Here is a 25,003-nt window from a genome sequence, read left to right on the forward strand (position 1 = left end):
AAATAAGCTGTGGATACCTTGGCTTTTATAGACTAGAAACAGCGAATTTCCATCAGCATATGATCAACTTCACCTGCTCAGTTGACTGACTAGATGTTTGTCTAAGGGGTAAGGTTTTTTCCTTGTGGAGAGTGACATATCAGCTCTGGCTGGTCAAGGTAAGGAGGCTTATTCACCATGCAATGCTTCTCTGGGAAATTTAATATGCAAATTGCCTCTTCAGAGAGAAAGAGGATGTATTGCAAGACTCGTTAAAGGGTTGATTGTTACTTGTAGGATCGCTACTTCCAACAGGTGGCGTTATAGAATTCAAGACCTCTTTTTCTCTGAAGAGGCAATTTACATAATAAAATTCCCAAAGGAGCATTGCACAGCGTATAAGCCTCTTTGCCTTGACAAGCCAGAGCTGGTATGTCACTCTCCATAAGGAGAAACCTTACCCCTTAGATCTCAGTCCAGAGCCTCTCACCTAGCCAAATCAGTTCTCATGCTTCACACTGATGAATGCCAACAGTCTGCGAATTGAGATACTGATTAGGCTATTTTCCTATGTCATATTGCAAGACTTGTTAAAGGGTTGATTGTGACTTGTATGATCGCTACTTCCAACAGATGGCGCTATAGAGTTCAAGTCCTCTTTTTCTCTGAAGAGGAAATTTGCATATTAGATGTTTGTCTCACATTCAGTTATGCAGTAATACCTAATTAATTCCACAATCTATGAGATCATGACTCTCATCTATTGCAAATATCAACTTTCTCCAGTCATTTCTTCTTGAGATTCTTCTGAAAGGAAATAACTGGTAAAAAACCTAGGTAACATGTTTTATATGCCATCAATTCAGCCAGAGAGCCTAGTTATTTCCTCAGGAAAGTCAGTGTCCACTCTTGAAATTACCCCCTTTGTAGTTATTTTTTTTATATTAAATGTAGGCAAATTTTCAGCTGTGATATATGCATTCATTACCTACCATATTGTAATGCCATTGGCACTTAGTGTGTCACCATATGTTGGTGATTTACAGTGAAACATTTCAATCAAATACAATTTAGATTAATTTTTTAATATATTTTGTTAAATGGAATCAAATGGAACAATGAACTGCTCTCTCATTTTAATACTCATGCAAAATTATATAGGAAAAAATTCTGTAAGCCTATGTACAAAATATAGAGGATTGGTAGGTGCTACAAAAGAACGAAACTACGGTTACTCACTCTCCAAAAGATGGCAGGTAGAATGTTCACAGAGGTGAGAATGAGATGAGAGGGAGGCATAGAATTTACATCACCGCTCTCTCGATCAACGTGTGTGATTGTGTCTTTGCATGTTTGTGAGTGTGTGTGAATATATGTTTATTTATGTGTATATATATATTTATATATATATATATCTATAATATAACGCTGGGAGCGTCACTCTGTCCGAAGCCTTTATAGACTGCGCAAGCGCAAGCGCCGGCGCAGTCTGGGCCTCACAGAGTGGCGCTCCCGGGAGATCGCGGTATGCGTTAACACTGAACGCACACCGCGATCTCCAACAGAGAAGCAGGGACCGCCAGGAGGGTGAGTATTGGCTATATTCACCTGTCCTCCGTTCCACCGCTGCGCGCCACCATCTTCCCGGTCCTCGGCCTGTGACCTTCAGTTCAGAGGGCGCGATGACGGGCTTAAAGCGCGCCGGCACCGCCCTCTGACTGACCAGTCACAGCCAGAGGACCGGGAAGATGGTGGCGCGCAGCGGTGGAACGGGGCCAGGTGAATATAGTAAGTGCTGGGGGGCCTGAGCTGGCGGCGATACCGGCACCTGACCCCCACAGCGCGCCGGTGTCCCCGCCTGCTCAGGCCCCCCAGCACTCGGCGCCCAGCGACGATAGGTGAGCATGTTTTTTTTTTATATAAATATTGCAGCAGCATACGGGGGCATATAGAATGGAGCATGTTAATGGGGCCATCAACCATAATGGAGCAGTGTACGGGGGCATATAGAATGGAGCATGTTAAGGGGGCCATCAACCATAATGGAGCAGTGTACGGGGGCATATAGAATGGAGCATGTTAAAGGGGGCATCAACCATAATGGAGCAGTGTACGGGGGCATATAGAATGGAGCATGTTAAGGGGGCCATCAACCATAATGGAGCAGTGTACGGGGGCATAGAGTATGGAGCATCTTATGAGGCCATAAACCTTTATGGAGCAGTGTACGGGGGCATAGAGTATGGAGCATCTTATGGGGCCATAAACCATAATGGAGCAGTGTACGGGGCATATAGTATGGAGCACCTTATGGGGGCCATAAACCTTTATGGAACAGCGTATGGGGCATACACTATGGAGCATCTTATGGGGGCCATAAACCATAATGGAGCAGTGTATGGGGGCATATACAATGGAGCATTTTATGGGGCCATAAACCATAATGGAGCAGTGTACGGGGGCATATACCATGGAGCATCTTGTGGGGGCCATAAACCTTTATGGAACAGCGTATGGGGCATACACTATGGAGCATCTTATGGGGGCCATAAACCATAATGGAGCAGTGTACGGGGCATATACTATGGAGCATCTTATGGGGGCCATAAACCATAATGGAGCAGTGTACGGGGCATATACTATGGAGCATCTTATGGGGGCCATAAACCATAATGGAGCTGTGTACAGGGGCATATACCATGGAGCATCTTATGGGGGCCATAAACCTTTATGGAACAGCATACGGGGCATACACTATGGAGAATCTTATCGGGGCCATAAACCTTTATGGAGCAGTGTACGGGGGCATATACTATGGAGCATCTTATGGGGGCCATCAACCTTTATGGAGCAGTGTACGGGGCATATACTATGGAGCATTTTATGGGGGCCATAAACCTTTATGGAGAAGCGTATGGGGCATATGGATGGGAGCAGCAAATTAAAGAACGGTGGCGCAGGATGGGAGCAGCACATGACAGAATAGGGCAGCGCATGACAGAACGGGGGTGCAGGATGGGAGCAGCACATGACAGAACGGGGCGCAGGATGGGAGCAGCACATGACAGAACGTGGGCGCAGGATGGGAGCAGCAAATGACAGGATGGGGACGCAGGATGGGTGCAGCACATGACAGGATGGGGACGCAGGATGGGTGCAGCACATGACAGGATGGGGACGCAGGATGGGTGCAGCACATGACAGGATGGGGACGCAGTATGGGTGCAGCACATGACAGGATGGGGATGCAGGATGGAGCAGCACATGACAGGATGGGGATGCAGGATGGGTGCAGCACATGACAGGATGGGGACGCAGGATGGGTGCAGCACATGACAGGATGGGGACGCAGGATGGAGCAGCACAAGACAGGATGGAGACCATATACCAATATAAATGCTCGCCACCCGGGCGTAGAACGGGTTCAATAGCTAGTACATATATGTCCCAGTGCATTTATCTGTATGTATGTGTGTGACAGTGAATATATATACAGTGCAGACCAAAAGTTTGAACACACCTTCTCATTTAAAGATTTTTCTGTATTTTCATGACTATAAAAATTGTACATTGACACTGAAGGCATCAAAACTATGAATTAACACATGTGGAATTATATACTTAACAAAAAGGTGTGAAACAACTGAAAATATGTCTTATATTCAAAGTTCTTCAAAGTAGCCACCTTTTGCTTTGATGACTGCTTTGCGCACTCTTGGCATTCTCTTGATGAGCTTCAAGGGTATGTGCACACGTATTCTGGAGGACTGCGGATTTTCCGCAGCGGATTTGGAAAAACCGCATTGCAAAATCGCAGCGGTTTTTCCTGCAGATTTATCTCGGTTTCAACTGCGAATTCCACTGCGGCTTTACACCTGCAGTTTTCTATTGGAGCAGGTGTAAAACGGCAGTGGAATCCGCACAAAGAATTGACATGCTGCGGAATGTAAACCGCTGCGTTTCCACGTGTTTTTTTCCACAGCATGTGCACTGCGGATTTCGTTTCCCATAGGTTAACATAGTACTGTGAACTCCTGGGAATCCACTGTGGATTTGCAGCTGCGGAAACGCTGTGGATCCGCAGCAAAATCTGCAGTGTGTGCACATACCCTAAAAGGTAGTCACTGGGAATGGTTTTCACTTCACAAGTGTGCCCTGTCAAGTTTAATAAGTGGGATTTCTTGCCTTATAAATGGGGTTGGGACCATCAGTTGTGTTGTGCAGATGTCTGGTGGATACACAGCTGATAGTCCTACTGAATAGACTGTTAGAATTTGTATTATGGCAAGAAAAAAGCAGCTAAGTAAAGAAAAATGAGTGGCCATCGTTACTTTAAGAAATTAAGGTCAGTCTGAAAAATTGGGAAAACTTTGAAAGTTTCCCCAAGTGCAGTGGTAAAAGCCATCAAGCGCTACAAAGAAACTGGTTAACATGAGGAAGACCAAGAGTCACCTCTGCTTCTGAGGATACGTTTATCAAAGTCACCAGCCTCAGAAATCGCAGGTTAACAGCAGCTCAGATTAGAGATCAGGTCAATGCCACACAGCGTCCTAACAGCAGACACATCTCTACAACAACTGTTAAGAGAAGGCTTTGTGCAGCAGGCCTTCATGGTAAAATAGCTGCTAGGAAACCACTGCTAAGGACAGGCAACAAGCAGAAGAGACTTGCTTGGCCTAAAAAGAAAAGGAACCCCTGAAAAAATAACTTTTATTAATATTTCTAAAACTACCAAAAAATCTTCTTATTTTTAATTAAAAGGTGTTTGTAGAGGGTCTGATATGGGTAATCCCAGAGAAATTGACTGCTGGGTTACCCAAAACAAACAAAAAATAGCACATGAATTTTGGTGCTAATAAATAACACACAAAGAAGAGACTAGAGAAGATAGAAAGTGACCCTATATTTATCCTTTCCTTACAGCAGAGGTTGGCATCCTTGGTAGCGAAATGGCGTCCCCGCTCCACGTAAACTGATCCTCCCTGAAAGTCAGAAGTGACTTCTTAGCAAAGCCACCACCAACACCAACATAAAGTGCTTAAAGTGCCTAGTCAGCAATGAGTCGTGCAGGGATATGGCTCAATGTTACAGAAGAAAGATAGTACTGATCAACTGGTAAATATTTCAGTGTCATATAGACAAAAAATGCTTAGAATAATGTTCCAGATCAAGGACAAAAAAGTTGTGCTGGTGACAACACTAAGCCTATCTCTCAGTTAGAAAAAGGGTTTTTTACAGATAGGCAAAAATGGTCATGCAGCAACAGCATAAATGGTATGTGTATGCATGGCCCTAGCAGCACAGTGGATGTTAAAAAGCACAGGTGAAGGGTCACTCTTATCTCAGAGGAGCAAGTACCCCATCACAACACTTTTCCCCCATATTTTCAGTCCAAATGGGGTTGATCAGGGGAAAAGGTTGCGATAAGCCACGGGCAGCATATGTTGGTGGAACGCTGCGTGCCGCATTTTACAAACTCCTTTGTGTACCCATTATGAATAGTGGTATATAGTTGCTTATGTTTGCTTTTATATTGCAATTAGATTAAGTGTTCTACTACATTACTGCCAGTTATACAGATGCTGCATTTACTAAAATGTAAACTTTAACAATGCTCCATATTTCATGTCATTTCGAATATATCGGCCTCTAACTGAACTGCATGACTGGATTCCAACCAGAACCAATTAGAATCAGCCATCTGAAACTGGCTGCACCTGCAAAGCTGATATATTTTACAGTGGAAGAGAAAATGTTTTCAGTTTTGGCATTAGATGAAAAGAACGCTAGTATTCTATCAAATGTGAATATATTTTCAAACGAACACTAAACAGTTAATAGCAGTGTGATTATTTCAGCATTGAGCATTTTAAATTTTTGTAAATAATAATTTATACCACAAATCAAAAGTTCTAAAAAAAAATGAAATGAAAAGTCAAACTGCAGGGATGGATCTAAAAATAAAGCCGTAGAAATGTAGCTATGAAATGAAAAAATAAAAGATCTAGGATAAAGAATTAATCTTTCTGAAAGGTCATAGGGGCTTGAATGAGGCTATCCTAAGTGACCTTAATAATCTATTCCACGACCCATTTAAAATTTGCTCTGGGAGATGCTAAAATGTCAAGCACGTTTCCATGCTTTTGGTTTATGACTAATATTGCCTTAAATACACTGTGTCCTTACTGCACTGAGTATAAGATGCAAACCAGAACCCCTTTGTTTTTGTAAAGTGATGAGATATTAGCTGATCTTCATTTAAGAAATATGAATCAAATCAGATATTTAAGAGTTTACAGTTTACATACAGAAATAAGGTAAATTAAATGATAAATGATAAAAATATTTGCTAATATATCACATTGTTTATTTAGAAATTTATGACGATTTTAACCCCTTAACGACTAGAGGTATTTTTCGTTTTGCATTTTCATTTTTTGCTCCCCTTCTTAATGGAGCCGTAAATTTTTTATTTTTTGGTCAAAATGGCCATGTGATGGCTTGTTTTTTGTGGGACAAGCTGAACTTTTGAATCACACCATTGGTTTTACCATGCACATACTAGAAAACAGGAAAAAAATTCCAAGTGCGTTGAAATTGCAAAAAAAGTGCAATCCCAAACTTGTTTTTTGTTTGGGTTTTTTAATAGGTTCACTAAATGCTAAAACTGACCTACTATTATGATTCTCCAGGTCATTACGAATTCATAGACACCAAAGATGTCTAGGTTCCTTTCTATCTAAGTGGTGAAAAAACCTTTGCAAAAATTTTTTAAAAAAATTGCACCATATTCCGATACCCATAGCATCTCCATTTTTCGTAATCTCAATTTAGGTGAGGGCTTATATTTTGCACAAAGAGCTGACATTTTTAATTATACCATTTTGGTGCAGATATGATCTTTTGATCGCCAATTATGGCGTTTTAATGCAATGTTGCGGCGACCAAAAAACCTAATTATAACATTTTTACCTTTTTTCTCGATACGCCGCTTAGTGATTAGATTAATACTTTTTTTAATTGATAGGGTGATTTTCGATTCCAAATATGTGTGTGTTTGATTTTGTTTTAATTGTTTTATTTTAACCCCTTTACCCCCAAGGGTGGTTTGCACGTTAATGACCGGGCCAATTTTTACAATTCTGACCACTGTCCCTTTGTGAGGTTATAACTCTGGAACGCTTCAACGGATCCCAGTGATTCTGACATTGTTTTCTCGTGACATATTGTACTTCATGACAATGGTAAAAATTATTTGATAGTACCTGCGTTTATTTGTGAAAAAAATGGAAATTTGGCGAAAATTATGAAAATTTCGCAATTTTCCAAATTTGAATTTTTATGCAATTAAATCACAGAGATATGTCACACAAAATACTTAATAAGCAACATTTCCCACATGTCTACTTTACATCAGCACAATTTTGGAAACAAAATTTTTTTTTGTTAGGGAGTTATAAGGGTTAAAAGTTGACCAGCAATTTCGCATTTCTACAACACCATTTTTTTTTAGGGACCACATCTCATTTGAAGTCATTTTGAGGGGTCTATATGATAGAAAATACCCAAGTGTGACACCATTCTAAAAACTACACCCCTCAAGGTACTCAAAACCATATTCAAGAAGTTTATTAACCCTTCTGGTGCTTCACAGGAATTTTTTGAATGTTTAAATAAAAATGAACATTTAACTTTTTTTCACAAAAAATGTAATTCAGCTCCAATTTGTTTTATTTTACCAAGGGTAACAGGAGAAAATGGACCCCAAACATTGTTGTACAATTTGTCCTGAGTACGACAATACCCCACATGTAGGGGTAAACCACTGTTTGGGCGCATGGCAGAGCTCGGAAGCGAAGGAGCGCCATTTGACTTTTCAATGCAAAATTGACTGGAATTGAGATGGGACGCCATGTTTCGTTTGGAGAGCCCCTGATGTGCCTAAACATTGAAACCCCCCACAAGTGACACCATTTTGGAAAGTAGACCCCCTAAGGAACTTATCTAGAGGTGTGGTGAGCACTTTGACCCACCAAGTGCTTCACAGAAGTTTATAATGTAGAACCGTAAAAATAAAAAATCATATTTTTTCACAAAAATTATCTTTTCGCCCCCAATTTTTTATTTTCCCAAGGGTAAGAGAAGAAATTGGACCCCAAAAGTTGTTGTACAATTTGTCCTGAGTACGCTGATACCCCATATGTGCGGGTAAACCACTGTTTGGGCGGATGGGAGAGCTCGGAAGGGAATGAGCGCCGTTTGACTTTTCAATGCAAAATTGACAGGAATTGAGATGGGATGCCATGTTGCGTTTGGAGAGCCACTGATGTGCCTAAACATTGAAACCCCCCATACGTGACACCATTTTGGAAAGTAGCCCCCCTAAGGAACTTATCTAGAGGTGTGGTGAGCACTTTGACCCACCAAGTGCTTCACAGAAGTTTATAATGTAGAACCGTAAAAATAAAAAATCATATATTTTCACAAAAATTATCTTTTCGCCCCCAATTTTTTATTTTCCCAAGGGTAAGAGAAGAAATTGGACCCCAAAAGTTGTTGTACAATTTGTCCTGAGTACGCTGATACCCCATATGTGCGGGTAAACCACTGTTTGGGCGGATGGGAGAGCTCGGAAGGGAAGGAGCGCCGTTTGACTTTTCAATGCAAAATTGACAGGAATTGAGATGGGATGCCATGTTGCGTTTGGAGAGCCAATGATGTGCCTAAACATTGAAACCCCCCACAAGTGACACCATTTTGGAAAGTAGACCCCCTAAGGAACTTATCTAGAGGTGTGGTGAGCACTTTGACCCACCAAGTGCTTCACAGAAGTTTATAATGCAGAGCCGTAAAAATAAAACAAAAAAATTTTCCCACAAAAAATTATTTTTTAGCCCCCAGTTTTGTATTTTCCCGAGGGTAACAGGAGAAAGTGGACCCCAAAATTTGTTGCCCAATTTGTCCTGAGTGCGATGATACACCATATGTGGAGGGAACCACTGTTTGGGCGCATGGGAGGGTTCGGAAGGGAAGGAGTGCCATTTGAATGCAGACTTAGATGGAATGGTCTGCAGGTGTCACATTGCGTTTGCAGAGCCGCTAATGTACCTATACAGTAGAAACCCCCCATAAGTGACACCATTTTGGAAAGTAGACCCCCTAAGGAACTTATCTACATGTGTCGTGAGCGCTTTGACCCACCAAGGGCTTCACAGAAGTTTATAATGGAGAGCCGTAAAAATAAAACAAAAATTTTTTCCCAGAAAATTATTTTTTAGCCCCTAGTTTTGTATTTTCCCGAGGGTAACAGGAGAAATTGGACCCCAAAATTTGTTGTCCAATTTGTCCTGAGTGCGCTGATACCCCATATGTGGGGGGGAACCACTGTTTGGGCGCATGGGAGGGCTCGGAAGGGAAAGAGCTCCATTTGGAATGCAGACTTAGATGGAATGGTCTGCAGGTGTCACATTGCATTTGCAGAGCCCCTAATGTACCGAAACAGTAGAAACCCCCCACAAGTGACACCATTTTGGAAACTAGACCCCCTGAGGAACTCATCTAGATGTGTTGTGAGAGTTTTGAACCCCCAAGTGTTTCACTACAGTTTGTAACGCAGAGCCGTGAAAATTAAAAAAAAAAATCTTTCCCCCAAAAATTTTTAGCCCCCCAGTTTTGTATTTTCCCGAGGGTAAGAGGAGAAATTTGACCCCAAAAGTTGTTGTCCAATTTGTCCTGAGTACGCTGATACCCCATATGTTGGGGGGAACCACCGTTTGGGCGCATGGGAGGGCTCGGAAGGGAAGGAGTGCCATTTGGAATGCAGACTTAGATGGAATGGTCTGCAGGCCCCCTAATGTACCTAATCAGTAGAAATCCCCCACAAGTGACCCCATATTGGAAACTAGACCCCCCATGGAACTTATCTAGATGTGTTGTGAGAACTTTGAACCCCCAAGTGTTTCACTACAGTTTATAACGCAGAGCCGTGAAAATAAAAAATCTTTTTTTTTCCCACAAAAATTATTTTTTAGCCCCCAGTTTTGTATTTTCCCAAGGGTAACAGGAGAAATTGGACCCCAAAAGTTGTTGTCCTATTTGTCCTGAGTACACTGATACCCCATATGTTGGGGTAAACCCCTGTTTGGGCACACGGAAGAGCTCGGAAGGGAAGATGCACTGTTTTACTTTTTCAACGCAGAATTGGCTGGAATTGAGATCGGACGCCATGTCGCATTTGGAGAGCCCCTGATGTGCCTAAAAAGTGGAAACCCCCCAATTATATCTGAAACCCTAATCCAAACACACCCCTAACTCTAATCCCAACAGTAACCCTAACCACACCTCTAACCCTGACACACCCCTAACCCTAATCCCAACCCTATTCCCAACTGTAAATGTAATCTAAACCCTAACCGTAACTTTAGCCCCAACCCTAACTGTAGCCTTAACCCTAGCCCTAACCCTAGCCCTAACCCTAGCCATAACCCTATCCCTAACCCTAGCCCTAACCCTAGCCCTAACCCTAGCCCTAACCCTAGCCCTAACCCTAACCCTAGCCCTAACCCTAGCCCTAACTCTAACCCTAGCCCTAACCCTAGCCCTAACCCTAACCCTAACCCTAGCCCTAATGGAAAAATGGAAATAAATACATTTTTTTAATTTTTCCCTAACTAAGGGGGTGATGAAGGGGGGTTTGATTTACTTTTATAGCGGGTTTTTTAGTGGATTTTTATGATTGGCAGCCGTCACACACTGAAAGACGCTTTTTATTGCAAAAAATATTTTTTGCGTTACCATATTTTGAGAGCTATAATTTTTCATATTTTGGTTCACAAAGTCATGTTAGGTCTTGTTTTTTGCGGGACGAGTTGACGTTTTTATTGGTAACATTTTCGGGCATGTTACATTTTTTGATCGCTTTTTATTACGATTTTTGTGAGGCAGAATGACCAAAAACCAGCTATTCATGAATTTCTTTTGGGGGAGGCGTTTATACCGTTCCGTGTTTGGTAAAATTGATAAATCAGTTTTATTCTTCGGGTCAGTACGATTACAGCGACACCTCATTTATATCATTTTTTTATGTTTTGGCGCTTTTATACGATAAAAACTATTTTATAGAAAAAATAATTATTTTTGCATCGCTTTATTCTCAGGACTATAACTTTTTTTTTTTTTGCTGATGATGCTGTATGGCGGCTCGTTTTTTGCGGGACAAGATGACGCTTTCAGCGGTATCATGGTTATTTATAGCTGTCTTTTTGATCGCGTGTTATTCCACTTTTTGTTCGGCGGTATGATAATATAGCGTTGTTTTTTGCCTCGTTTTTTTTTTTTTTTCTTACGGTGTTTACTGAAGGGGTTAACTAGTGGGCCAGTTTTATAGGTCGGGCCGTTACGGACGCAGCGATACTAAATATGTGTACTTTTATTGTTTTTTTTTTTTATTTAGATAAAGAAATGTATTTAGGGGAATAATATTTTTTTTTTTCATTATTTAGGAATATATATTTTTTTTTTTACACATTTTGAAAAATTTTTGTTTTACTTTTTTACATTGTCCCAGGGGGACATCACAGATCAGTGATCTGACAGTGTGCACAGCACACTGTCAGATCACCGATCTGAGAGCAGTGCAGGCTGCTTCACAGTGCCTGCTCTGAGCAGGCTCTGTGAAGCCACCTCCCTCCCTGCAGGACCCGGATCCGCGGCCATCTTGGATCCGGGCCTGGAACAAGCAGGGAGGGAGGTAAGACCCTCTCAGCAACGCGATCACATCGCATTGCTGCGAGGGGCTCAGGGAAGCCCGCAGGGAGCCCCCTCCCTGCGCGATGCTTCCCTGCACCGCCGGCACATCGCGATCATGTTTGATTGCAGTGTGCCGCCGGGAGCGGTCCGTGACCGCTCCTGGCACATAGTGCCGGATGTCAGCTGCGATAGGCAGCTGACACCCGGCCGCGATCGGCCGCGCTCCCCCCGTGAGCGCCGCCGATCGCGCTGGACATACTATCCCGTCCGTGGTCATAGGGGCCCACCCCACCTCAACGGGATAGTACGTCCGATGTCAGAAAGGGGTTAAATGAGGCAAAAGGGGGGTGATTTGAACTTTTATGTTTTCTTATTTCTTTTATATTTTTAAACACTTTTTTACTTTTGGCATGCTTCAATAGTCTTCATGGGAGACTAGAAGCTGCCTTAACCCGATCAACTCAGCTACATATAGGTGATCGTCTATATGTAGCTGAATTAGTCACTCGCACTGGTCGGTGCTCAAGGCAAGCCGCAGTGACAACCATAGAGGTCTCCAGGAGATCACGTGACGGGCGTCATAGGTGGGTGGATTTCCGACATGAATGCCGGAAGCGCTTGTTAATTGCCCTGTCAGAGTTTGACAGCGACATGTAACAGGCTGTTCCAGGCAGAATTCAGCTGTTCAAACCAAATAACATGTCCCAGGAAAGATGTGGTCTCACCTCTGGAGCCCACATCAAAGATAGGGACATCGGTGTACTATTACCCCTGATGTCAGAAAAAGGTTAAAAATTATATGAATTGATTCATTTTAATTAGCTAGGTTGAAGAAACGTCACATTTGCATAATTCTGCAACCATGATGGTGCACTCTGCCGGCTAATGAAAAGAAGAGCAATAGATTCTGGGCAGTAGGAGTCATGTCTCTTGGCTCCAATCCAGTGGTTACAAATAGGGATGATCGGACCCATGGATGTTTGGGTTCTGGTACCGACCTGACTTTTACTGCAAAGTTCGGTTCTGGCATGAGAACTGTACCCGAACTTGAAATCTCTTTCTCTGTTTCTCCGGAACTCCGAACTTTGCAACAGACTTGTGGGAGGAGTCTGTGTTCGGTCTTTAGCACTGAATGCTAACTGTCTGTTACAAAACCCGTACTTTTAGGTTTGAGTTTATCTCTTGTTACAAATTAGTGATGAGATTGATGAATCAGGACCTGTAAACTGATCTGCACCGACTCTAGTGAATTCACATATATTTTGCTTTACTAGTTCCTCAAGCACCCATTGCTTCCAAAATATCAACCCAGTGATTGCTTTGTTGGTTTTTATTAGACGGGTTGCCTAATCAAATGCCATTGTAAAGAAATATCATTTAGGCAATAATGCAGAGGGTTGTCAGTTCTCAAAAAAATGTTGCAAATGTAAGTAATTTTTTAAACAATAAATCAGGCATTATTTACCAATTGAAGTATTAGCCACTCCAATGTTGTCTCTCCCCTGCTACCCACCTGTCTTTGTTTAGTGGGCTGTAGCGGGCTGTAGTGTTGACTAGGGTTGAGCGAAACGGATTGCACAAATTCAAAAGTCGCCAACTTTCGGCAAAGTCAGGTTTCGTGAAACCCGACCCGATCCTAGTGTGGGATCAGCCATGAGGTCGGCGATCTTCGTGCCAAAGTATGACGTTTTCAGCGCCATTTCTCATCCAATGAAGGAGGATGCAGAGTGTGGGCAGCATGATGACATAGGTCTCGGTCCCCACCATCTTAGAGAAGGGCATTACAGTGATTGGCTTGCTTTCTGCGGCGTCACAGGGGCTATAATAGGGCGTGCACACCGACTGCCATCTTACTTCTGCCGATCTTAGCATAAGGAGAGGTTGCTGCAGCTTCATCAGAAGAAGGGATATAGTTAGGGAGGAAAGATTAACCCCGAAACTGCTTGTGCTGTAGCAATTTCCACTGTCCAACACCACCTTTTCTTTGCAGGGACAGTGGAGTTTATATTTTTGTGCATCAGCTCTGTAGCTTATTAGGCTGCCTTATAAGGCTCCTTGATAGCTGCATTGCTGTTTGTACGCCGCTGTGCAAAACAACTGCTTTTTTAAAAGCAAAAATCCTGTTGCTCCTTTCTTCACAGTTCTCTTGTTTATTTGTCCACACTTTTGTGTGCAGCAGTCCTTTTTATTGCTGCCATACTTATCCTGAGATCATTGTAGGGAGATTGAAATTGTACTACAGTCCTAGTATTTTTTTTATATATCTTCCAGCCACGTTCTGCCACTTACAATGTGTAGTGTAATACACTGGGCCTCAGTTTTGTTGCAGTCTCCCCCCCAAAAAGAGAGATTGAAATTGGCACTAAGTGGATCTATGTCAGTTCTGTTAGTTTGTCGTACATCTTCCGGCCACGTTCTGCCACTTATATTGTGTAGTGTAATACACTGGGCCTGAGTTTTGGTGCAGTCTCCCCCCCAAAAAAAGGGAGATTTAAATTGGCACTAAGTGGATCTACGCCAGTTCTGTTAGTTTGTCGTATTTCAGGCAGCCACGTTCTGCAACTTACATTGTGTAGTGTAATACACTGGGCCTGAATTTTGGTGCAGTCTCCCCCCCAAAAAAAGGGAGAATTTAATTGGCACTAAGTGGATCTACGTCACAGTTGTGTTAGTCTGTCGTACATCTTCCAGCCACGTTCTGCCACTTATATTGTGTAGTGTAATACACTGGGCCTGAGTTTTGGTGCAGTCTCCCCCCCAAAAAAAGGGAGATTTAAATTGGCACTAAGTGGATCTACGCCAGTTCTGTTAGTTTGTCGTATATCAGGCAGCCACGTTCTGCCACTTACATTGTGTAGTGTAATACACTGGGCCTGAGTTTTGGTGCAGTCTCCCCCCCAAAAAAAGGTAGAATTTAATTGGCACTAAGTGGATCTACGTCACAGTCCTGTTAGTCTGTCGTACATCTTCCAGCCACGTTCTGCCACTTACATTGTGTAGTGTAATACACTGGGCCTGAGTTTTGGTGCAGTCTCCCCCCAAAAAAGGGAGATTTTAATTGGCACTAAGTGGATCTAAGTCACTGTTGTGTTAGTTTGTCGTACATCCTCCAGCCATGTTCTGCCACTTACATTGTGTAGTGTAATACACTGGGCCTGAGTTTTGGTGCAGTCTCTCCCCTCCCAAAAAGGGAGATTTTAATTGGCACTAAGTGGATCCATGTCACAGTTATGTTAGTTTGTCGTACATCTTCCAGCCACGTTCTGAAACTTACATTGTGTAGTGCAATACACTGGGCCTGAGTTTTGGTGCAGTCTCCCCCCCCAAAAAAAGGGAGATTTAAATTGGCACTAAGTGGATCTACGTCACAGTTTTGTTAGTTTGTCGTACATCTTCCTGCCATGTTCTGCCACTTACATTGTGTAGTGTAATACACTGGGCCTGAGTTTTGGTGCAGTCTCCCCCCAAAAAAGGGAGATTTTAATTGGCACTAAGTGGATCTAAGTCACTGTTGTGTTAGTTTGTCGTACATCCTCCAGCCATGTTCTGCCACTTACATTGTGTAGTGTAATACACTGGGCCTGAGTTTTGGTGCAGTCTCTCCCCTCCCAAAAAGGGAGATTTTAATTGGCACTAAGTGGATCCATGTCACAGTTATGTTAGTTTGTCGTACATCTTCCAGCCACGTTCTGAAACTTACATTGTGTAGTGCAATACACTGGGCCTGAGTTTTGGTGCAGTCTCCCCCCAAAAAAAAAGGGAGATTTAAATTGGCACTAAGTGGATCTACATGAGTTCTGTTAGTTTGTCGTATATCAGCCAGCCACGTTCTGCCACTTACATTGTGTAGTGTAATACACTGGGCCTGAGTTTTGTTGCAGTCTCCCCCCAAAAAAGGGAGATTTAAATTGGCACTATGTGGATCTACGTCACAGTTTTGTTAGTTTGTCGTACATCTTCCTGCCATGTTCTGCCACTTACATTGTGTAGTGTAATACACTGGGCCTGAGTTTTGGTGCAGTCTCCCCACAAAAAAGGGAGGTTTAAATTGGCACTAAGTGGATCTACGTCACAGTTGTGTTAGTTTGTTGTACATCTCCCAGCCACGTTCTGCCACTTACATTGTGTAGTGTAATACACTGGGCCTGAGTTTTGGTGCAGTCTCCCCCCCAAAAAAGGGAGATTTAAATTGGCACTAAGTGGATCTACGTCACAGTTCTGTTAGTTTGTCGTATATCTTTCAGCCATGTTCTGCCACTTACATTGTGTAGTGTAGTACACTGGGCCTGAGTTTTGGTGCAGTCTCCCCCCAAAAAAAAGGAGATTTAAATTGGCACTAAGTGGATCTACGTCACAGTTCTGTTAGTTTGTCGTATATCTTTCAGCCATGTTCTGCCACTTACATTGTGTAGTGTTATACACTGGGCCTGAGTTTTGGTGCAGTCTCCCCCCCAAAAAAAGGAGATTTAAATTGGCACTAAGTGGATCTACGTCACAGTTGTGTTAGTTTGTCGTACATCTTCCAGCCACTTTCTGCCATTTACATTGTGTAGTGTAATACTCTACGCCTGAGTTTTGTTGCAGTCTCCCCCTCCCAAAAAAAAGAGATTTAAATTCTCCACAAGTTTATAAACACCTTTTACCTTGTTTCACAGTACCATATAACGGTTGTTATTTTGTTTAGATTTTTCCAAAAATGAGGAAGTCTGATGGAAGAGGCTGTGGGCGGTCATTGCCAGCTGGTACTGATGGTGGTGGTGGTGGAGCATCTGGTGGTAGTTGTAAAAGCAAAATAGCACCTAAGGCTCGAGGTGTTGAACCAGCGTCATCATCTGGCTACACAAGGCCTCGAAGGCTCCCTTATCTTGGAGTAGGAAAACACGTTTTAAAGCCGAAGCAGAAGGAAAAAGTTTTCCTTGCTGACTCAGCCTCTAGCTCTTTCGCCTGCTCTTCAGAAGGTTCGAAATCTAAAAGCAGCGAGTCGTCAGTGGATGCTCCCGGTCAGGAACAAGTCGCTTCCTTGTGTCCTTCACCCAAACCAAAAGTGAAGGATGCGGCAGGCGAAACTACAGTTTACTCCATAGAGCTTTCCTACGCATACCGTGCCTGGGTTAGAGAGGGAAATTGTTAAAAGCCCATTACAAGATGAATCGGACATGGATTGCACAAATGCACAGCCACAGCTAGATTGTTATGCTGTTCCATTGACTCAGATCACTACACTGCCCTCGCAGTGTACTGAGCCAGAATCTGACCCTGATGAAACTATGGTGCCCCGTCATGAACGCTATAGCACCTTACACGGAGACACAGAGGACGGTGCACATGACATTGAAGAGGAGATAGATGACCCAGTTGTTGACCCAGATTGGCAGCCATTGGGGGAAGAGGGTGCCGCTGCCAGTAGCTCAGAAGAGGAGGAGGGTGATCCGCAGCAGCCATCTACATCGCAACAGCTGTCATATGGCAGGCCCGTATCTGGCCAAAAATGTTTGTCGAAACCAAAAACAGTTTTAGGACAGCGTGGCCATCCGGTGAAAGTAGCACAGCGTGCTATGCCTGAAAAGGCAATCCATAGTAGGAAGAGTGCAGTGAGGGAATTTTTTAACCAAGATCCGACTAATCAGTGCAAAGATATCTGTAAGAAGTGCTCAAAGACCTTTAGCAGAGGGAAGAATCTCCTAAATTTAAATACAATGTGCATGCATAGACATTTCACCAGCATGCACTTGCAAGCCTGGACTAACTACCAAATGTCCAGTACCGTTGTTGCACCTGCTCAGAATGAAGGTAGTCAGCAACGCTACATTGCTTCCCTCAAAAGGAAGCCCACCACTTAGGACACCACCAGCAGCAAATGTGGAGGTATCGTCGCAAGGCCAAAGCAGTCAGGGAATCACAAGGTTATTGGTAGGAAACCTTGTAGGTAGGCCAACATCAAGAATACCATCACCAACCCTCTCTCACTCTGCCATGTCCACCACCACCCCCACTAGTTCCACCATATGCAGCTCTCCAGTCCAGCTCAAACTACAAGAGACTCTCGTTAGGAAAAGAAAGTACTCATCCTGTCACCTGCGTACACAGGGTTTGAACGCCCACATTGCTTGACTAATCTTGTTAGAGATGATGCCCTACCAGTTGGTTGAAAGCGAAGCTTTCAAAGCCCTGATGGCCTATACAGTACCACGCTATGACCTACCCAGTCAACACTTCTTTGCGAGAAAAGCCATCCCAGCCCTCCACCAGCATGTCAAAGACCGCAATGTCCATGCACTGAGGCAATCAGTCAGTGGAAAGGTGCACCTCACAACAGATGCATGGACCAGTAGGCATGGCTAGGGACGTTACATGTCCATCATGGCGCACTGGGTTAATGTGGTGGATGCAGGGTCCACATGGGACGGGCTTAGTGGGACAGTTCTGCCTAGCCCACGGACTAGGAAACAGTTTGCTGTAGGCGTTCGCCACCCCTCCTCCCCCTCCTCCCCCTCCTCCTCCAGAAGTGAAAGCTCTCCACAGAGCGCAGTCGCACGACCACTCCATCTGCAGCTGCCAGTGTTGCACACAATATGTCCCATTATGGAACAGCTAATGGTAAGCATCAGCAGGCTGTGCTACAAATGAAGTGTTTGGGCGACAACAGACACACCGCAGAAGTACTGGCCAAGTACTTGCAGCAAGAAACTCAGTCATGGCTGGGCAGTGTACATCTTGAGGCAGGCAAGGTAGTCAGTGATAATGGAAGGAATTTTATGGCTGCCATAGCCCTTTCAGAATTGAAACACATTCCTTGCCTGGCTCACACCTTGAACCTGGTGGTGCAGTGCTTCCTGAAAAGTTATCCGGAGTTACCAGCCCTGCTCCTGAAGGTGCGAAGACTTTGCTTGCACATAGACCGGTCGCCCGTACACTCAAGCCATATGCAGAACCATCAGCAATTGCTGAATCTTCCCCAGCACCGCCTAATTATCAACGTTGCAACAAGGTGGAACTCCACACTGCACATGGTTCAGAGGCTGTGCGAACAGAGGCGTGCTGTCATTTGTTTGTGGGAGGATACACATACACGGGCAGGCACTTGGATGGCAAAAATGGAGTTGTCTGGTGTGCAGTGGTTGAAGCTCCAAGACCTCTGTCAAGTCCTTCAGTGTTTTGAGGAATGCACATGGCTGGTAAGTGCAGATGATGCCATCATAAGCATGGGCATCCCACAAATGCGTCTGCTGATTCAAAGTTTGACGCACATCAAGGAGCAGGCATCTGCAGCCGAGGAGGAGGGAAGCCTTGATGACAATCAGCCATTGTCTGGTCAGGGAACTCTCCTGGACAAGGTGGCGGATGAAGAGGAGGAGGAGGAGGAGGATGATGGGGATGAATATAGGAGGATGCTTCTCAGGGGCCAATAGAAACTGGTGGCGTTGCAAGGTCAGGTACAGTGTTTTTGTGGGCCACAAGTGATGTTGATTTGCAAGAAAGTGCTCCTCAACCCAGCGTAAGCAGTGAATTGACACCTGGAACATTGGCCCACATGGCAGAGTATGCCTTGCGTATCCTAAAAAGGTTTCCCCGCATTATCCAAATGATGACCGATGATTATTACTGGTTGGCCTGCCTCCTGGATCCACGATACAAAGGAAAATTACAAAATATCATGCCACATGAGAACCTTGAGCAAATATTGGCTACCAAACAAACAACTCTTGCAGACCATTTGGTTCAGGCATTCCCAGCACACAGAGGCGGTGATGGTTCTCACACAAGCTGTAGGGGGCAACATGGCAAATGTGTTAGAGGTGCACAACTCCGAAGTGGTGTTGGACAGAGGGGTTTTATGACCAGGTTGTGGAGTGATTTCGCAATGACCGCAGACACGACAGGTACTGCTGCATCAATTCAAAGTGACAGGAGACAGTATTTGTCCAGTATGGTTACCAACTATTTTTCCACCCTTATCGATGTTCTCCCTGACCTGAATTGGCAAAATATGCATTACAGGAGCTTGCTTGCCCAGCTGCTAGTGTGCTATCAGAAAGAGTCTTCAGTGCTGCTGGTTCAATACTGACCGAAAAAAGGACATATCTGGCTACCCAAAATGTTGACAATCAAACCTTCATTAAAATGAACCAATCATGGATTTCAAATTATTTTGCCCCACCTTCCCCTGCTGACACGTAGCTTGCCTTAAAAATGTCTTGCTTTTGGCCTCCTCTTACTGACTGCTCCAATTCATCCATTTGCAGCTGCTGAATGTCCACCATAGGCCTGCCTGGACAGGTTGGTGTGCCCACTCTTGGTTGACGGCACTGGCACAGGGTCCCTCATAGTACAATGAAGTGTTTCTGATGGTGGTGGTGCACAACCAACGTCAGACACACCATCGTAATATGAGGGGCCCTGTGCCAGTACCGCCGCCCATGAGAGAGAGATCCCCCCAGCTCGAACAGTGCTCTACCACTTGCAAAACTTACCTCTCCTTGCTCCACCACTGTGTAGTCTGTGCTGTTAAATCCTTCAATGGCACTGCCAATCCAAATTTGTTGAAATGATAGATGATAGTAAAAATATATAGGAGCCCTGGCCTCCATTTAGACCAGTTAATACTTTACGCCTACTACCACTGTCTGCTACTCAGCAGAGGAGCCCACCCCTGTACCTAGCTATGCCACCTGTTTATTTATGAACAATTTTTTGGCAGACATTTAGCCCACTTTACTACTTGGGCCTACTAACTGTGTCTGCCACTCTTTACAGTGTTCCTCCACTGAACAAAGCAATGCCACCTGTTTAGTCCTGTTACCAATTTTGAACTGCATTTAGCCTACTTTATTATTTGGGCCAACTAACTGTGCCTGCCACTCATTACAGTTTTCCTCCACTGAACAAAGCAATGCTGCCTGTGTACTCCTCTTAACAATTTTGAACTGCATTTAGCCTACTTTTTTATTTTAGGCCTACTAAGTCTGTGTGAGCCTCTCATAACAGTTGTCCTCCTCCGCTGAACAAAGCTATGCCACCTGTGTACTCCTCTTACCAATTTTGAACCTCATTTAGCCTACTTTTTTATTTTAGGTCTACTAAGTCTATGTGAGCCTCTCATAACAGTTGTCCTCCTCCGCTGAACAAAGCTATGCCGCCTGTGTACTCCTCTTACCAATTTTGAACTGCATTCAGCCTACTTACTTACTTGGGCCTAGTAACTGTGTGAGCCTCTCATAACAGTTGTCCTCCTCTGCTGAACAAAGCTATGCCACCTGTGTACTCCTGTTACCAATTTTGAACTGCATTTAGCCTACTTTTCTATTTTTGGCCTACTAAGTCTGTGTGAGCCTCTCATAACAGTTGTCCTCCTCCGCTGAACAAAGCTATGCCGCCTGTGTATTCCTGTTACCAATTTTCAACTGCATTCAGCCTACTTTTTTATTTTAGGCCTACTAAGTCTGTGTGAGCCTCTCATAACAGTTGTCCTCCTCCGCTGAACAAAGCTATGCCGCCTGTGTACTCCTCTTACCAATTTTGAACTGCATTTAGCCTACTTACTTACTTGGGTCTATTAACTGTGTGAGCTTCTCATAACAGTTGTCCTCCTCCACTGAACAAAGCTATGCCGCCTGTGTACTATTACCAATTTTGAACTGCATTTAGCCTACTTACTTACTTGGGCCTAGTAACTGTGTGAGCCTCTCATAACAGTTGTTCTCCTCCGCTGATCAAAGCTATGCCGCCTGTGTTCTCCTCTTACCAATTTTGAACTGCATTTAGCCTACTGTTCTATTTGGGCTTATTAACTGTGTCTGCGCCACTCATTACAGTTGTCCTCCACTGAACAAAGCTAGGCCGCCTGTTTAGTCCTGTTACCAATTTTGAACTGCATTTAGCCTACTTTTTTATTTATGGCCTACTAACTGTGTCTGCGCCATTCATTACTGTTGTCCTCCACTGAACAAAGCTAGGCCGCCTGTTTAGTCCTGTTTCCAATTTTGAACTGCATTTAGCCTACTTTTTTATTTTGGGCCTACTAACTGTGTCAGCGCCACTCGTTACAGTTGTCCTCCACTGAACAAAGCAATGCCGCCTGTTTAGTCCTGTTACCAATTTTGAACTGCTTTTAGCCTACTTTTTTATTTTCGGCCTACTAACTGTGTCTGTGCCACTCATTACAGTTGTCCTCCACTGAACAAAGCTATGCCGCCTGTTTAGTCCTGTTACCAATTTTGAACTGCATTTAGCCTACTTTATTATTTTGGCCTATGTCTGTGTTTCCTCCTCATCCTGCCCATTGCCCAGCCAGTGATAGATGAGTCTGCTGGTACATTGACCCAGACCACTACATTCCCCTTGCACTCTACACAGCCAGAATCTGACCCGGCTGAAAGTCAGGTTCCCCTTCCCGCATACTACACCACCTTACATGGAGACAAAGAGGAAGGTGCAAATGAAAGTGCAGGTTCCTTCATCAGGTGGGGGGCATACTCGTTGGCAACGTCACTGGCACAGGGCCCCTCATAGTACACAAAAGTGTCTCTGGCAGTGGGAGGCGCCACCCGCATCAAACACACCACCGTACTATGAGGGGCCCTGTGCCAGTGCCAAGTGCCAAAGAGTGGGCCCCCCCTGCTTGCTCAGGATCACAGCACTTGCAAAGTTGAAATACTTACCTCTCCCTGCTCCACCGCCATGACGTATTCCGTGTTTCCTGGGCCCACGAAAATCTTGAGCCAGCCCTACCCCCCGACAACTTTAGCCAAATGACATACTTAAAGTAAATTAAGATTGACAAGCTTCAGTAATACGAATTGATGTTTTTGGCATTAAAATGGGCACTGTAGGTGTTTTCCTGTCCTCCACTCACTGCCGACTTTGATTCCCCATTGACTTGCATTGGGTTTCGTGTTTCGGTCGGCCCCCGACTTTTCAAAATAATCGGCCGATTTCACCCGACCCGACTTTTCGCGAAACCTGACTCGATCCGAAAAAAGTAAAAGTCTCTAAACTCTACTTGAGAACATTTTGAACCATTAATGGAAGCCATGAAGCCTGTAAAATGCCATATGAAAGGTGTAGCCACTGACTGTTACATGCCTTTTGCCTGTACATAAACACCATAAGCATTAAAGATGGATGAGCATCGGATAACTCAGCCAGTAATGATAATTTTTTTGCTTGTTATTTTACAATGCAGTAAATTAGTTTTACAAAATGTATGTAAGTTTGAAAACACATTTTGTTCAACAAAGAGTTACAACAAGCTTTATAGTACAGACCTGTATTTATTTACAGCTACTATCAATTACTGCATGATGTAAATTATTGTTATTATTCAAAATTGGTAACAGGACTAAACAGGCGGCATTGCTTTGTTAAGTGGAGGAAAACTGTAATGAGTGGCAGACACAGTTAGTAGGCCCAAATAATAAAGTAGGCTATATGCAGTTCAAAATTGGTAACAGGACTAAACAGGCAGCATTGCTTTGTTCAGTGGAGGAAAACTGTAATGAGTGGCAGGCACAGTTAGTAGGCCCAAATAGTAAAGTAGGCTAAATGCAGTTCAAAATTGGTAACACGTCTAAACAGGCGGCATTGCTTTGTTTAGTAGAGGAAAACTGTAATGAGTGGCAGACACAGTTAGTAGGCCCAAATAATAAAGTAGGCTAAATGCAGTTCAAAATTGGTAACATGACTAAACAGGCGGCATTGCTTTGTTCAGTGGAGGAAAACTGTAATGAGTGGCAGACACAGCTAGTAGGCCCAAATAATAAAGTGGGCTAAATGTCTGCCAAAAAATTGATCATAAATAAACATGTGGCATAGCTAGGTACAGAGGTCGGCTCCTCTGCTGAGTAGCAGACAGTGGTAGTAGGCGTAAAGTATTAACTGGTCTAAATGGAGGCCAGGGACCCTGTATATTTTTACTATCATCTATCATTTCAACAATTTTGTATTGGCAGTGCCATTGAAGGATTTAGCAGCACAGACTACACAGTGGTGGAGCAGGGAGAGGTAAGTATTGCAAGTGGTAGAGCTGGGGGGAACACTCTCTTGTGGGCGGCGGTACTGGCACAGGGCCCCTCATAATACGAAGTTGTGTCTGACGTTGGTTGTGCACCACCACTGTCAGAGACACTTGATTGTACTATGAGGGACCCCGTGCTAGTGTCGTCGCCCAAGAGTGCACCCACCTGTTATGACCTGGTGGTTAGGAGCACCCGACCTGATAGTGAAACTCATACAGGACGAGCTCTGGGATGTGGGAGCTCTGCTGACCGCAAGCCCTAATCCTATCACACACTAAAAATAGCCGTGGAGCGCTCCTGACGCTCCCTAGGCGCATTGTCACACCCTCAGAGCTAGCTAGCCCTAGAGATAGAAATTAAAGCCTACCTTGCCTCAGAGAAATTCCCCAAAGGAATACGCAGCCCCCCACATATAATGACTGTGAGAAAAGATGAAAGTCACAAACGCAGAAATGAAATAGGTTTCAGCAAAGAGAGGCCAGACTATCTAAATAGACAGATTATAGGAAAGGAAACTTTGCGGTCAGCACAAAAACCTACAAAAGACCACGCAGAGTGTGCAAAAAAGACCTCGGCACCGACTCACGGTGCGGGGGGGGCACTCTGCATTCCAGAGCTTCCAGCTAGCAAGACAAAATCAGGATAACCAGCTGGACAAAGAAACAATGAGCAAAAATAACAATAAGGAACTTAGCTTCTGCAGGAGAAGACAGGTCACCAGGCAGATCCAGGAGCGAACTGAACCAATACTAAAACATTGACAGCTGGCATGGAGTAACGATCTGAGTGGAGTTAAATAGAGAAGCCAACCAAAGGATAAATCATGTCACCTGTGTAAGGAACCTCAGAAGCAGCAGCTTCACTCATAGCCACCAGAGGGAGCCCATAGACAGAACTCGCCGAAGTACCATTCACGACCACAGGAGGGAGTTCGACAACAGAATTCACAACAGTACCCCCCCTTGAGGATGGGTCATCGAACCCTCACCAGAGCCCCCAGGCAGATCAGGATGAGCCAAATGAAAGGCACGAACAAGATCGGCAGCATGAACATCAGAGGCAAAAACCCAGGAATTATCTTCTTGACCATAACCCTTCCACTTGACCAGGTACTGGAGTTTCCGTCTCGAAACACGAGAATCCAAAATCTTCTCCACCACATACTCCAACTCCCCCTCGACCAACACCGGGGCAGGACGATCAACGGAGGGAACCATAGGCGCCACGTATCTCCGCAACAACGACCTATGGAACACATTATG

This window comes from Ranitomeya imitator, chromosome 3 (genome assembly GCF_032444005.1).
Source record: "Ranitomeya imitator isolate aRanImi1 chromosome 3, aRanImi1.pri, whole genome shotgun sequence".
Lineage (NCBI taxonomy): Eukaryota > Metazoa > Chordata > Amphibia > Anura > Dendrobatidae > Ranitomeya > Ranitomeya imitator.